The following is a 16,951-nucleotide window of genomic DNA, read 5'->3' as shown; positions in this document are numbered from 1 at the left end:
TTACGACAACCTCGTCTGCAGGCCTTGTGTTTTTTTCTTTTGTCAAAAATACAAAACGAACATGGAAGTTGTTTTGTATGAGAGTATGTGCTCTCTATCTATCTATCTATCTATCTATCTATCTATCTATCTATCTATCTATCTATCTATCTATCTATCTATCTATCTATCTATCTATCTACAGTCTGAAACAATAAGCCTACAGACCTGTGTTAATAATGATAATTAGTGTTTGGGAAATAATAATTGTTCATATTCTGATTAAAAGGAATATCAGACTGAACAGGCTCCAGTCAGTGACCCACATTTCAGAGAAATAAACTGCTTATCTCAGACTCTTCTTTAATTCAGTGCACTGTCAACAGAGGGTGAGGAGGGGGCGGGTCTACATGCTCATCGCTTCCTCTGATTGGCTGTCGGACTCAAGTCATAGTCGCTATTGGCTGGCGGCCCCGTCACTCAGGAGGTGTTGCCGCCGCTTCCCGCGCCATTCGACGTGCACGCGCGGGGCAGGCAGGCACGTCACCCACTGTCTGGAGTCTGTCTGAAATTGATAAAATAGGAGATGGAGTTTTTACACCTCTTCGCGGCATTTAGCTGCACGGACGAAGATTGGGACTTAAAAAAACAGAAAAGAAAATGCCGCCTGCGTCCAACGCCTACGTCCGCCGCTTCCTACGTCCAGCCAAAACAAATATCTTTGAGATAAACGCCGTGAAAGTTTTCCCTTCTGCAGTCTAACAGCTCTGAATGCGCAGGCAGGTAAGACAAACGCTGGAGTTTAAGTTGCGTCTGTTTTTTGCAGTCATGCATATTACCCGAATAAAATGCGTGTTTCCGAACGCCGCGCGGCTTTTTTTAAAATATATTTTTTAATTTGATGTCCTCGCGCATAATTCAGATTACGCTGCATCCAGCTGCGTGCGACGTGAAAACGTGTTTCGTGTCGCGAAGTGAACCGCATTGTTTTGAAGGTTTGACCTCCTTAACGCGACTTCAGAAGAATGCGCAGGTGACGCACCTTTGCTGACGTGACGTTGTTGATTAACCCCACGTGCGCGCAAGCTACCTGTTACGTAGCAGCTAACGCTGGCGTCACGTGGTCATTTCCCTTCACAGTATGACCTATTTCTTTCAATTACGGTGTAATTACAAGCTGCAAAACCGTAATTACTGCATTCCAAACTCACCTGTGTGACCCAGAAAGGAGGTAATATGTAATGTTTCATATTGTTTTTCTCCTGTTTATTGTGCTGCTATTCTTTCTGCAGGTTTTTATCCAGCCGCCCTGAAGATAAAGAGGAATGCACCATCCAGAAGTGCACCAGAAAGGTTGGTTTTGTGCACAGAACTCACCCAGACAGTTGAATAGTTTCATTTCTTGCATGAAACAACAGCAGTGAAACTGTTTTATTAGTTTCTCTTCATAAGAAACCTTTCGGACAGACATTTAAGGCTTAATTCCACATTAATCCCATTGAATTCTGCCTTTAGATGTATATTTTGAAATGTTTCATCATTTCCCAGCTGAAACAAGCCTCCATGCCTCTTCTTTCGAAGATGTTAATTAAAGTACAATTTCCTACCCAGATCGATGAGCTTCGCCATCTCATTTGTGCCTAAATGAAAAGAGTCTGAACCCAAATCGATCCGCCCAAAATCAATGTGGCGGGCTCGTGCGCGTGCATTCACACCACTGCTGCTGGCTCAGACTCGTCTAGACGCTTTTGCTCGGTCACTGCAGTTGTCTGCAGACGGTTCAGTCATATGACTGCAGAAGGGGGGGGGGGGGGGGGGGGGGGGGGGCGCGTCCCTCCTCCCTCCTCCCAGCCGTTTTTGGGGCAAGATGGCGGCTGTAGCGTTGTTGTTGGTACCCATGGTGCATATGAATCAATGTGAGGAGGCAGGAGACACATTGGAAGCATGGTGATGCATCCACAGTGACCCGGACACAGCACCGTATATGTTGTGTGTCACGGAGGGATGAATGTTACACTAATGCCTTCACCTCTGTGGCGTTGCTCCGTTGTTACCCGTTGGTGTTGTGTTGTCGTGAAAACCTACGTGTCTGGCTGTTTCTGGAACGATCTGCCTGTTTTTGGGAGGCCCGGAGGAACCGTTTTGTCTGTTTTGTGTGTGCCAGATGAGGCAACTGCAGCGTCCTGCAAGCCAAAATAAAAATGTTTCACAGTTTTTTTTAAATATTAGGTGACTATCAGGTGAATAAAGGTGACTTTATATCATTTATCTGTTGCTTTTATGGCCGCAGGAATAAATTACTGTATTTCAATCATGCAGCGATAGATAAACCTGATATTTCAGCACGCCGTTTAGTGGATTTAACTACTTATTTTAGTGCTTTAAGAAGCCATAAAAAGCGTAGGAGCGCATGTGTCGATGTTGCCAGTCCGGGAGGATAAACTCGTGCAGTTTAAAGTGCTGTGAGCACCAGTCTGGCGCTGCGTGTTGCCTTCACTGAGCGAGTGTGTGATGTTTATCTGTGGGCCATATCAGTGACCAGCCTGGACAGATCTCTTCATTACTGCATACTTGTCTGCTTCCAGGCAGCTGCTGGTGATGTTTCTTATTTGGAAATGCTGCGAAACGTGTTGCAGCATTTGTTCTGCAGGCCTGTTTGTTGCATTTGCAGCTCCTAAAAGGCAACAACATGACATGAGTCCCATCAAGCGTGGGGCGTTCAGTGTACAATTTGCAGTTAAATTCAATTTAAATGCTATTTATGAGGATCATTAAAAAACAAACTGAATGGATAATGCTAATTTTGAGCAAATGCTGCTTTGATTTTTTATTTATTTAAAACATTTAAAGTGATCCTAGAAATGTCTTTAAAATTATCAGGGGAATTGCGTCTGTTTTAACCCTTTGGAACCCTTGTTTATTATTTCCTCTGCTCTGTCACAGCAGATCTGCTTCTTCGCCGCCTGTCACGCCGTCGTGTCTGACACTGGAGCGTGTCCACCCAAATGGTAAGATCTGTGTTGACCTGTTCATTAAAACACACGGAGGCAAGTTGAAAGTGGAGGCCAGATATCCCAGGAATGCTTTAAGGTGCTGCTGGGACTGGATGGGCCGGCCCGAGGGGGCTGCGGGCCAGTGTTTACTGGTTCAGCTTTGGTTCCTGATGACGTTATGGAAGGACTAATCAAATCATTCAGTCGTCTGTGGAAAATCTGCCTTTATGAGCCCACATTCGTGACAAACTCACCACTGATATGGATCTTGTGGGTTTTATCTTGGAAATGCTGATGCAAGGAGAGGCTCAGAATGCTGCTCCCCCATTGGCTGCCTGTCTCCACCCTCACCACGGTCACGAGGTCCAACATCACCACGATGTCAGGACCAAACAGGCTTTCGTTTGCGCTTGTAACTCTGCCCCAGCCGTGCAGGAAAGATGTTTTTTCCAGTTATTTTTGTGCACACGGAGAGCATCGTCATTTGTTGTGTAGAACAGCAGCACCTGCCATTGTCTCCCACAGCACTGGGCTGCCCCCCCTCCCAGCCTGTAATGACGCAGTTTCCTTTGACACTGGTGTGGCTTATTTTAAATCAAGCCTTTCACTGGTTTGTTCAGACGCCTCCTGGCAACTTTCCAGACATGGATCCGTTTCCCAGTTCCCCTCTCAGAGCACCGCTGCACAGCTGTGATCCTTAGCTTGTCCTAGCTATCGATAACTCCAGGCCAGCAGCGTCCATTTTAGGTTTAGGCAGTGGCACATGAGAGAATTTCCACAGAAGCTTCCACAAAATGAAATCTGATGGTGCACCAGCAACTGTGTTGCAGCTTTTCTTTTTTTTTTTTTGGGAAAACACTCACCGCCGATTTCAAATTTGAAAAAGATTTGCGCGTGTTTGGTTTTTATTTTCGCAGAATTTAGCAGAATTTATACGCATTTTATTTCCGTATGATTCTTTAAACTTTTGTCAACGTTTTTAACATTTCCACTATTGTGACAAATATAATTATTTACCGTACTGTTAAATGCTAGATGATTATTTGAATTTGTGGTTGTATCATTAAGGTTTATTGCTCGATTATATTTAATTGCGTGCTTGGATTTTTTTAGAATATTATTTTATGAAATCGACGTGAGCGACATTGTTTCTGTTTTTAAAAAAAAATTATTTTTAATTGCTAAAACAATATGAGCAGGTTAAACACAAGCATTAAATTAGCACGCCCTGTGCTCCAATAAAGCAATTATCAATTTTATTTTGCGATGTCTTCTGATTTGATTGCATTTGAAATTTTTTAACCGCCGCGTCACTTTTTAAATTTCACAAAAAAAGTGAAGCCAGTTTAACCAGCATTATTTACCAGTTTATATTCAGCAATTTATGACACCAAATATCTTTGCAGCTATTATTATTTGGAGTTGCATTTGCGTTGTGAACGCCAAAGTTGCTTTGGGGCCAACGTTGTTTATATTTATTTAGGTCCTTAAATGTAAATATATTACCGAGATATTTCTCTCTTGATTTTTGTGTATTTTGCGGATCATTTAAATGACACGGAGCACAAACGACGCTGCATTAAATATTTTTTTAGCCTTCGATTTGTTATTTGTAGATTATCGTTTTAAAGAATTCAGGTTGGGTTTTTGGAATCCATATGATTGGAGGCTGTAGGTGACCTCTGACCTCTTCATTATTTGTTTTTATCCACTGAGTCTGAGTTCCAAAGCCACAACACTCACTGACAAATTTAGCTGCTCCTCAGTTCTTTTGCCCTCAGACTGGCAGCAAGAGATGCATTTTCCTGTTTCTGTTGTCGTGCTTTGTTGTTGGTTCATTAGCCGCTAGAGGAAGGAATTAAAACGCATTGTTTTTCTTCTTTGCACATATTTAGTGGCGTTCGTAGATGCTAAGTGAATTCCACTAGTTGTTTCCAGTCATGATAAAAACGTTTTCTGATTGTAATGAGTAGCTTTTCACATCAGTTCATCACAAACAATTTTGGTTCTTGTTGTTTAGACTCAGTGGTTCTGTTGGTAATTTCTATTTGACTGTGCTTTTGTTCACCTGGTATTAGCATAATATGGTAATCAGAATGTGCAAATGATATTGGAACTATTCCTGAGCTATGAAATTGATCTTTCCTCTGACTTTGGTGATAATATTGATGGTGAAACTTTGATTACATGCCCGTTGTGCAGGTAAGTAAACAGCTGTTAATGTCAAAGAATATGTTTGTTTTTTTGCACGTGCACGTTGCTCAGCTGTGCAACTCCAACATCTTCCAGCAGTCCTCTTGTATTCCAGCTCACTGGTCTGGCTTTTTAAACAGTCCAGAGAGGGCTGCAGCCCTGCCTGGTGCAGATTAACCCTGTTTGAGGCTGCACGCCTCAAACAAATAACTTTCTGGGAGGACGAGGCGATGCTCTGACTTCCACAGAGGTCTGACACCGTGCTCTCTAAAGTATCACCTCTCAACCCTGCAGCCAAAATGGTTGAAAGTTAGCATTTTACCACTCTGCACATTTCAGGGAGACCGGAGTGGGGCCTGCATCTACACTAAAATCACCAAATCTTAATGCTGTGTTGTCCAAAGACTCCCTCCAGAGTTTCCTTTTGTCTCTTTCCCCCCATTTTTTGTCAAATAGTCACTCTTAGGTGAGTCAAGAGTTGCAAATTAGCGCAGCAAAGTCCCAACCTGTAGCAGGAAAAGTCAAATGAAATAGCGTTGCCAGGTGAAAACAACGTGGCATTAAAATTCCTCATTTTCACAAGCTTTCCCGAAAGTTTCCTTCCAAGTCGGATCTGCGAGACTCAAGGGTGTGTTTGCATTTTTCCTTAATTGGGGCTCATTCTAACTCACCTGGAATACCTGCTCCAGCTCCACCACTTGACCTTTGGCGAATTAAGTCAGCCAAAGTTTGAGCTCGTCAAGTGTGGGGAGGCTGCGACACGACTAATTAGTTACCCCGACTTTTCTCTCAAAGGCAGAAAAAGAATGAGTTCATTTGGGGCGAGAAGGGGGGGGGGGAGTAAATACCCACCTGTACCAAGTTGGGGTAACCTAATAAGTCTCCCCGGACTTTGAGATTGAATATTTCATATTTTACTGATCTCTGGCAGCTTCTCATATTTGACTTCCCATAAGCCTTTTGAGGTGGGTAAAAGGGGGAAATGCAGACCGCCGGGTCTCTTCCCCATCACACAATGGCGGGGAAAGGTCAGGCCTAATGAAGTCGGGGGTGCGACCCCGGGTATTCAGTGACTTTGCGCAGACCCCCGTCCCACCGCCGCACCCATGCCAGTTAATCCCTTTTTGATCCTAATTGATAGGCATTAACATGATCCTTATCCAGGAGCTGTGTTTTGTCTTCCGCGGCCCTCCTCTCCGGGTGTAAGTGACGCCGAGTGTGAAAGCGTTAAACCGAATGTGAAATTGATATTTTTCATGTTTGTGTGCTTAAAATCTGCCCGGCGTTCCCAAACAGCCACTCGAGCGCTCGGCCTCCAGAATGTGCCCTTTGAGGCTCTTAACAGGACTTAGCACCTGACCTTTGGAATCCGACGGCAGCGTGAACGGTCCCACCTCATTTCTGCCTGTTTTCCTTTGAGTCCTTTTATCTCCATCGCTCACTGATTACCGCCTCCAACTAATTACCCTCTTGAAAGAGTTTGCACTGACTTTAAGTCAGGGGCCAAAGTCCCCGTAAGCAAATAATATGACAGCTGTTGTGATGTTCTCCCCACTGGGAAGACTTTAAAATCAGTTGTTTCCATTCCTATTGGCTTTATCGACACACCCGTTCCACCTTTTTTCCGGGGAATGAGTGATGGAATAACGTGACATAAGAAGAAGATGAAGAGTCAGAGAGTGAGCTCGGGGATTTGCACAAACACGAGCCTTTTAAGTTGTGTTAAGTTAATTCATAAAAGTGTTGCATCAGTTGTTCCTCACATTTCTGCCATTTGAGGCTATCTTACAGAAAGAAACGAGAACGCCGAGTAAATCAACACATAGAACCACTCCTAAAGCTCCACTTGTATTTCACAGGCGCGTCAACTTCACGTGGACAAACCGCATCCACAATTAAAGACCTCGCCGTCGTGCTCAGCAGTGTGCAACAGCCCAGTTTACTGGGAAAATACCAGGTGTCGCGTTGGTTCTCGTTGGTTCCACACAGCGACTCGTCCCTCCCTTGAACACAGCTCCCAGGTCTCAGTAGGATTGGGAGCTATTTCCAGCCTGTTTTCTGCAGTGAATAATGAGGAACGCGTAAGGCCTGATGTCATAATTTAGAGAGCGCTATAGGAAAAGAGCTAATTACAGAGCCGCAAAATACAGATTGGGCCTCCTCTTGTGTACTTCACTTGAGTGGCACCACCTGCCCTCTGTGCAGTTTGTCACGTTCACTTCACTCATTCCACAGCGGCAACGCGGATCTGGTGTCTGCCACTTCCACGGAAACCCCAGCAGATGCACCAACAATGGATCATAAGCTGCCGCTGCTGCTCTTAGACTGATTCTATTTACATTGAAGACGCTCTTGAAGCTAATGATGTGGAGGACTGAGAGCTCGCTTCCAAATGGCTAATTTTATTGTGAAAGTTTGGAACGGTCTGGAAACGGTGTCGTTCATCAATAAGTCCCGGATTCTGGGCTGACCTTCTGTCGGAAGCTTTGTTTTGTTGCATTTTAAAAATATATGTTGTGAATAAAATATTTGCGGGAGCAGATATTTAGCAGTGCAGGGACATCATAATGCATGGATGTATGAGGAGTTAGCTTCAGTCCTGGCTGTGATCATCGCTGCTCTGCCAGTGTTTTTCCCTCCACACTACCTGCTTCAAAACGGAAGGGGGGGGGGGAGTCATACATGAATATAAAACAGTTTCCTGTTTTCTGAAGCTTCTGTTTGAAAGTGAGCGTTTCTAAAGTTTAGCATGTCGGGATGCTAGGAAGCGAGCAAGTGAGCGCATCCGGTATCTGCAATGTAGTTTTCTCCAACAACACCCCAAAAATCTGGTGGAATTCAATAATCGCAAAGAAAAACAACCCGTGAAATAAGTTTTAAACAACTTTAAGCAGGCTAGCTGGCCAGGTAGCTGCCATTCTTTGAGGTTTATGCCAGATTGCATGGGATTTTTAGACATTTTTCATACAAAAAGTGACATATTGAGTGGAGCTGGGCGATATAAAAAGTGTTGTGGTTTAGACGTTGATGTTATATTATATAACATTAATGTTTATAACACCTATGTTAGTGTTAAACTAGAATTTCCAGTGTGTGATTGTTTTTATTCATTAGTTACTGGAGGTTTTAATGGCAAAATTAGATTTTGAGGCAGCATTAATTGCTACATCGCCAGTCATGGATTCTATAAAAACTGCTTTATTTCATTTTGTTACTGTGCATGAACGCTTGCAAGAACAGTTCTGTGATGAATATTGTCTGTAAATGATCTTTCAACCCAACTTTGGCCTTGGATGTGTCTTATCTGCAGGTGATGCTTTGAGATTTGGCTTCCCAGGCTAATTTTATGGATTTGCTGCACGGCCCTCATATCTGGCCCCACCTTCACCAGCAAAGTCAACACACATCTGCAAGTCAACACTATTTAAGTGTCAAACTGGTGTTTCTGTTTGTTTCTGTTTTACCAGCACATCCGCGGCTGTTTCTTCTCCCTACATTTTTTCTTCAAATTACAACTTCTTGTAGAGACGACAGATGAAAACATCAGATGCTAACTCCTCGCTGAATCACAGCAGGGATAAAAAGAGCTCGTTGTCATGTTTGAAGAACTTTTTTTTTTTAACGCAGGCTGTGGTAATTTCTCCTCATATATAGCTGTCAGGAACCATAGCAGCGGTGTCAGACGCTTTCAGGATATTTATCTGCGCTGTTCTATCATCCTCGATGCAAATCTTTCAGCCTGACACGCTTCATCTTTATTTCAGTGCATTTAAATAGTAATTGAAACAGAAAACTGTAATTTCATCCACAGTGTGATGATTTATTGAAGAAACAAACAGCAAAAGGGGGGAAAGTTGAACTTAAAGACCATTTTTTATCTTTTGCACCTTTTCCTGTCACTCCTGTATAAATATCTAGAATTCCATAAGAAGTCTGCAGTTAATGCAGGAAGCTCTTTTTTGTTTATACCTTTACCTTTTCTTTAAATCTGAACAGGTTTGAATAGAAATACTCTCAGCTCGTTCAAGCCTCCCTCTCAGAATCGGTGGCCAGAGCGGCCGATTTTAATTTCCTTCTTAATATTCATATGAATATATTTTTAACCACAACCCTTCCTTGAATTGTTTCTTTAGCTCGAGGAAGCTGAATTCAGGATTGCTTCCATTCATTAGCTTGACAAAGCTGATTGTCCTGTGCAGGCTGCCGTCACTTCATCCACACTTCTGCACGTTCACCTTTCTCTTGACAAAACCATTTAGGATGAAGGGCAGGATCACCTCTGCTACTAATGAGGTTGTTTATTTGACAAATTTCCTCGCGGACCGCTCGACAGAAACAAACCATGCATAGCCGTGCATTTAATCGACGCTCCTAAAGGTCCACGACGCTGTGACCTGAGCAAAGTCATGCTCCTTCTGCAAAACTTTATACGTATGCTATCTTTGTAATAATGTTGGCTAGCTTCATGCTACATTCTTGCGTATGACTGATTTAAATTGAGCCCAAACTCATAAACTCGTCACAATGCTGCAATATTGCAAATGCTAATGTCCGGAATCTCATTTTAGGAGGGCAGCGATGTGTCCGCTTTAGGGTTCTTGGAAGCAGCAGCAGACGAAATAATACAAATGAATCGTCCCCCTGCTGTAGCTGCATCGATCATATCAAAAATGACAGTGGAGTGTAACAGAAAAGAGATGTGACGCGGGCAGCAGAGACGGATCCTCCCCGATGTTTGCATATTTAGGCATGAGCGATTCTTTAATATCGGTTTTTAGAATGTTTCAAAAACCCTTTGCACGCTCACGCGACAGGAATAAAATAAAAAAATAAGCCGTGCGCCACACGTCTCGAGTGGTGCGGGACAGAATTTCCAATCCGCTTAAATCCATCAACAGTTTGCGGACCTGCTCGTCACATCACGCCGCCCTGTTTGCTGATTTAGATTGGCTTCCAATCAGCGTGAACGTGCGGGGCTTTACTGTATGTTTGCTTATCTGTTCAGCCATCCCATCTATTCAAACACTGCTCCTTTCTTTCATGGCTCTGTGCTGGCTGGGCTGGGTTCTTCTTTTTTTTCCTTTCCTGGGACCTTTTCTGTTATTTTGGGACCAGATGGCGAGGGGCACGGAAGCGCCTCTTTTGTCCGGGCGCCTCTGTGAAAAGAGGCTGTCCTCCCTAATGTAATCAGCGGCACCGGAAGGGTCCATTTTGGGTTGTGAAAGAAGACAATTGGGTCTGGACACATCTAGATTATAGAACACTCAGAGTTCATCTCCCGAGCCTGCCCCCTTTGACCAAGGCCCTGGCATGGAGGATCCTCGTCTTTGATCATCGGAGGGTGGAGGTGCTGATCCGACCTTGCGGGGGCCAAAGGCCACCCCCACCCTGCTCTTTTTACCATGCACTTGGCTGCCGCTGACACCTCCTTCCGGAAAGAGCCAGGGGGCGGTGGGCTGTTTTGGGCATTGGGGAGATACCATGACCTGTCTAGACACTGTTGCGTGTTACCCCGGTGTTGCCAAGGGGACGCCATGAACTTCGACCTCAAACGTAGTTGGTTAGGAGCCACTCTGGTCCGACAAGGAAGAGGTTTTTTTTTCTGTTTTGGTGTGTGTGGGGGCTGTACAGAGGTGGGGTCGTGGTTATGACCACAGTGGCCAGTCCGGTTTTCAGGAGCCACATATATGAACTCACTGGCAGATCTATACGTTTATTTAGATAATGGTGGGAAGAGGAAGGTCGCCATGGACTACAGAGTTAACTACTCGGGGTTTTTGTTGCTCGAGGGTCTGATAGGCTTTTGGGACGTTGAATTTTCCTGTGCTCAGTAAGTAATCTTGTTATCCGTTGTTCTGTCCTGTTTTAGGCGGTCTGATGCCACTACCATACATTCTGGGATTCATTTCTCATTAACCTGTGCCATCTTTACGCGCTCTTCACTGGTAATCGAGGTTCTGGGCTGGCCTGCAACGGGGGCCAGTGTTTGACCTTGGCGTTGAGGCTGACTAGGTGTAGCGATTCCACCATCATGGCTGCCGTCGCCGCCCACCCCACCCTCTCGCCTGCCACTCAAGCACAGTTAAAATGGCAGCGTGCAGCAAAATGAGCGAAGAAGGGAGGGAGGGACGCCCACCTCAGCGAGCCGAGGCACGGTCGACCTAGCGGGAGCTGGGCTGCCGGCTCCAAAAAAAAAGATTATTTTTGGTGTGTTCAAGAGAATGAGAATGGTGTCCAATGTAAGGACGTCTGGACAGGTAGATGCTGAAATCGGTCAGCGGTCGCCCCTTTTTCTTCGCCGGTTCCCCGGAAATAAGCAGTTTGCCACAGCTTTTGGCGTATTCTGCACAGAAATTCAGGAAGGATCAAACCATATATGTTTCCCTGCAGCTAAACTGATAGCATTCACGCTAAATACATTTTTGTAGTAGCTAATATGGCCTCTTGATACAGTTTAATGGAATATTTTTAAAACTCTTGACCCAGGTCTTGGCGAGCTGCCATTTTACATGCCAGAAATATCGTTTTCAGCCTGGCAGGGAATCATCTGTCCCAAAGCCCTGATGGAAATGCTATGTTTTGCATTAGGTTGAATTTGGATGTAATATTCTGAAATGAAACGTTTCTGTGGCTATTCATAATTCAGACAAACAAAAGGCTGCGGTCGGTGTTTACTAAATCCATTTGTTGCTGCTCCAGTGATGTTGAGAGGCTAAATATGTGGAGGCAGCATTTAAAATGAAGCTGTTTTAGACCTCTACAACACCTCATTCATCTGCAGTGTGAAGAATCTTAAGGTAAAAATCTGGATATTCCCTTTCCCGCACGCACCGAGTGACAGTTTATTGTTTCTCTGGTTGTGAATGTTTGTTTTCTCCCATTTTCCTTCACAGCGGAGGAGGAAGATGTCAGCCCAGGATGGTTTTAGTGATGATGTTGCCGCCGCAGTGTCGAGCTCTCACTCTCCGCCTCTGTCAGCTATGATGCGTAACCACAGCGTGAGTGACAGGCTGCTCCTCGGAGGGAGAGCCAGAGGTCTGAGGTGAGTCAGACGCATCCTTGACCCTGTCTGACCAGCAAGACCAGCTTGGTAACCAAACCCTGAAACGGCGTGACCGTTCACCGTACATCTTAATTCAGCGTATAGAAAACAAAGGAAGAAGACAAGCTGGAAGCTTGATTTGTCTAACTGATGGGGCTCCTGTGCAGGTCCAGGATCTGTGTGCATTTCCACCATGTTCTCACATTTCTGTCTCCAAATGAGCACGGAGCTGATTGTTGTGAAGGCTCGACGTGGTTTACAGAGTCACACCCACGTTCACAGTTCTTCATCTGCTGGAAGCTTCTTTTTCCCGCCTGTTTTAGCTCACATAGGAAGTTTCAGTGCATTCAGAGTTACTGCTGCAGATCTGAGTGTGTCTTTACTCTCGACTCCATACGGGCACATTTCTTTGTGTACTAGCTGCTCTGAGGTTGGTTGTTTAAACTGCCTTTATGAATCAGCCTTTACCGTGTGAGTATTTAGAGAGATTTTTAATTTTGCATGCAAAGCACAAACTTTAACAGCCTTTAAGAAGTTCCTGCTTTTGGGTTTGAGCACTAAACAATATTTACAGAGTACTTTTATCATTTTCTGTCCATGTGTCTGGCTCATTTTTATAAACTCATGAAATGCCTAAAAGGTTGGGAACAAGAACAAACAAGTTATAAATAAGTCCAAGCTGAAAGCATTTAATGGTTTCAACACTTCATGTGCCATATTAATAATTATAACCTGTATTTTTTAAGCACTTTTTAAAACAAACCTTTCAACATTGCAGTGTAACAAAAATAAGATCAGTTAAATGACAAAAATACTCGCTGGAAATACAAAACACTCAACATTAATCTTACTAAGTCTAATGGGTATTCCAATATTAGAAAAATATGCAATTAAAGGAGGATAAATCTGAAACAAAAGTGAAGAACTGATGCTTTAGTTTGGTTTTAGTTGCTGATCACAAGTATTGATACTTAAACCGTGTTTAAAACAGCTTTTTAAGAAGAAATACAAGGCAAATGAACAGTTTTATTCGCATCACAGCGGGAAAAGGTTCTTTCTGGAACGGTAGCAGTATCGTGGGAGAACGGTTCTTGGAGATTTCCTTCTTTTCCCCCTGAATTTGGTCAAGTGAACAAAAAGAATCTTTATTGAAAAGTGCCGCTCAAACACGGTGTGTGAAATGAGAGTTGCCTGGGTGTGACTTCTCCAGAAAGCATCCGCTGGCTATTGTCTCCCAGTCAACTTCTGCAGGCCCCAGCACCCTGACTCCATACATGAGAGATCAAGGGTTACCAAGGTGCTCTGGAGAAAGAAGGGCTCAATGTGAGACGGGACAACCCGGTCCACAAAATACTCATTTCCTTTGCGTGTTAGGTGCCCTAGTGGGGTTTCAGATGGGGTCAGTGACACAGGCCACCCCCCATTTGTTCTTAATGGAATCTGTTGCCTTTTCCAGGGGCCTGTGAGCACCATCCGACAGTATTCAGCTCCATAATAAGTTTGTCCGCAAAGAAAGTTTGTTCCGACTGCGGCTGTTTATCCAGAGTCACCTCATGCAGAAAAGGTAAAAGTAATTCTGTCCACCTCTCTTTCTTGCCCAAAAGTTCAGCCACTGAGCCACGGCATTAACTTGTATTCTAACAAGATTAAAATATATTCGTCCTGGGGATTAGCATAGTTAGGTGTCCTTTTGCCTCTTTTTTTCCTGCGCTGGTGCGATGACAGTGGCCTTTGATCTGTGTTGCGAGGCAAGAGTCCTGGCTTGGACCGAGCCATTCGAGTGCCAAGTGTGAAATTGGCCTGATGTCATCCCCATTCTTCACCTTTTACATCTTTCACCACTTTAATTATGTTTCCGCCACAAAGCCCGGGCACCTCTGAGCAGATTCCACTCTGGCCATAGGAAGCATTTAGAAACTGTGGGTAAATGACTCAGTAGGGGAGGGGGAGGGTTGTAGGGAGAGGTCAACGCGGGATGAGGCTCTTTTGTGTTAAGAGGATACTTTCCTGATGGATCTTGGGCTCGTTTCCACTTTTTGTCACCAACCTGATGCGATATTCCAGCCATTTTTTTTTTTTTTCATTTCATTTATTTCTTATCCACTTCGGTCTCCTCAGATGACTCCTGATGTCAGAGCCGAGGCCACTCCCGGTCGCTCGGCCACCTGAACCTCACCCCTCTCCTCACGAGCGACTGTCCTCTTTGTTCCAGAGGTGTTTGCAGCTCGCTTCACGTACTGGTGTCCCTGTGTGAACTTGAGGCAGCGGCTGGTTAGATGAAGGTTCCTGATGAAGGTTCACAGCTACAAAACAGGAGGGTGTGTGTCTGCGCGCGTGTGTGTGGGGGGAAGTAAAAAACAGAAAGTAAGGTGTGTGTGTATGTGCATGCATGGGGGAGATGAGTGAGAAGAGCTGTGTGTGGAGAATGGGTTACTGAGGGGTGGGAGGGGGGAACCAGCCACCTGCAGCCATGGCGAGCTTTGACCTTCATTGCTCTCGCTCTCCCTCCCTCTCTCTCTCTCTCTCTCACCAGCATCTCTCCCTGACTCCCTCCCCCTCCCTCCTTCCCTCCCGCCCTCCTCTTTCAACTCCAATCCCTGCCCCATGATAGAGGCGCAGGCTGCTTCCCGAAGCGGCGAAGAGGTCCGACCATCGCGAGGACAGAGCAGAGAGCAGCCTTATCCACGTCAATGCTGGTCACCGGCCGTTAGACGTGGCGTTCAAAGACTAGCGGTGCAAGTATGGAAATGCAGATAAGGCATTGTTAAGGAAACATGCCTGGGAATTGTTCAAGGCTTTCCCTCGCATAATGTTTGGGGTGCTTTTTGAAAAATGGTTTAATCTCAAAACCCATGAATTTGATCCTCCGTGAATGTGCTCCTGCAGGAGTGGGTGTTCACATGGGGAGGATTTTCATGCAATGCACATTGTTTCCATGTTAATATTTGACATCTGGGCTTCATTTATTTAAAAAATTGTGATAAACAACTGGACAGCACTGGAAAATTTTCTCTAATAACATGTTTTTGGGCGAATTTGTGTCTGCAGAAGAAGCACAGAGGTCATATTTGGTGCTTCTTCTGCAGTGGTTGAGGAAATAAATGAACATTCTGCTGTAAATAAAGAGCCCGCAACCTTCTTTTTATGTATAATCTTCAGGGTTTATTTACTCTTTTGCAGGTTTCAGGAGGAAGTTAATTACACAATTAATACATGATACAAATTATGTACATTTATACCAAAGAATACTTCAACTCAAAATAAAAAATAGCATCGTATTCTACAACTCTGTGTTGTCATCTCATTTAAACATGTTCATATATAGATAGATATACGCTGATGAGTAAATTCATAATGTCGTACCAGCAGTTTTCATAAAGGCATTAAACTTGAATAGTCTGCATTTGAAGTCATACTGCTCGTCTGATTCGGCACAGTTCTGTTTCATAGAAAGTTCTTAACGTGAACTTTAAGGCAAAGTGTGTTTCTGTTTGGTGGATTTTAATTCACACACACTTTTTGCAGATACACAACAAAGAAAAAACACTTTGAAAAAGGCAGAAAATCCCACAATTTGGCATGGATACAGTCGAAAAACAGAGCTCGATCATACTTCGATAAGGACCAAAGTTTATAGACACAGTTATTTGCCCAAGGAAACAAATTGCAGCTTTCATGCAAAAGGCCCCGAAAACCTATTTTCCATTCACAAAAACAGGGGAAAAAATGAAGTTATTGCAAGAAAAAACAAGCAGTGTAAACACCTCAGATATCTACTCTAAAGCAACACTGGTCATTGGATAGTTTTTTAATCAATATAATCTATATAAATACACATATGAAGTCCTTTCAACAACAATAAGATTTAATACAGTCACTGACGGATTTGCCTTTTTATGATATATGGATATGTAATAAAATTGTATATAGAGAAGGATTTAACAATAACATCAGTATCCTGCTTCGATACTATAGTGCGTAAAAATGGTTGTCATCATTGTCCTTATGCTACAGAGTTGTTTCTGTGACTTTACAGGCAGCATTATAGCCTTTAATGCATTCAGCTACAAAAATGATTCATATTGCTATTTAAAACCTATAATAGCTGCACTGATGTACTGTAAAGAAGGTAATAAGCGCGTAATATAAAGGCTATGAAACAATCATGGGTGAGCAAGGCCTAGCTTAGCATTTTTTATTATTTTTTTAATTGGTGGGTTAGAGGGGGAAAAGTCACCGCCTCTCTCGGTCCTTACAACAAACTGGTCTTGTGTTTTTCTTTCTTTTTATAATCCAAAATGCAGAACCTGTCCAGCTGGATTCGACAATAACGCACACCGCCTCTTCCTCCGTCCATTTTTGCAACATCAAAATAGGAAATCAACAAAGCGCGGAAATAATAATAATAAAAATGGTGTTGTCGTTTATTTAAATTCACAGTAGCCTGGCTGCAGCAGAAAACAAAAAATAGATTTCATCTTTGGACTTCAGTTTGTTCATATCGCCGGCAGATATCAAGTGCCAGATACCAGTGGAAAAGGATGACAATCATAGGTTTGTGTTAGAAAATGGAAGGGTGGAGGCATTCGTAGCTCTCGGGGGGCGACAAACAGTGAAAACATACCTTTATACAACATCATTTATAGACGTGATATTGCAGAAATATTTCTATTTTTTAAACAATTTATGCTGGTATACTCCACTCTGGCCCTTTTATTTGAAATTATTGCATTATAGGCTCAGG

General features: G+C 43.7%; 1 long non-coding RNA gene across 8 annotated transcripts; it reads left to right on the top strand.

The window, feature by feature from the left end:
- Positions 1 to 322: 322 nt before the first annotated feature.
- On the top strand, positions 323 to 16,792 carry LOC105416999 (uncharacterized). 8 transcript variants are annotated; one of them, XR_003889747.1, is made up of 6 exons: positions 331 to 762; positions 1,272 to 1,332; positions 2,923 to 2,987; positions 12,059 to 12,207; positions 13,664 to 13,771; positions 14,326 to 16,792. It is a non-coding gene; the product is annotated as an uncharacterized lncRNA (long non-coding RNA). The 8 variants fall into 8 exon arrangements; XR_003889748.1 differs by having other exon boundaries at positions 323 to 762; positions 12,059 to 13,771; positions 14,420 to 16,792; XR_003889743.1 differs by having other exon boundaries at positions 323 to 762; positions 12,059 to 13,771.
- Positions 16,793 to 16,951: the final 159 nt, after the last annotated feature.

Source organism: Takifugu rubripes, chromosome 10 (assembly GCF_901000725.2).
Source record: "Takifugu rubripes chromosome 10, fTakRub1.2, whole genome shotgun sequence".
Classification (NCBI taxonomy): domain Eukaryota; kingdom Metazoa; phylum Chordata; class Actinopteri; order Tetraodontiformes; family Tetraodontidae; genus Takifugu; species Takifugu rubripes.
This window is presented reverse-complemented; position numbering and strand designations above follow the sequence as displayed.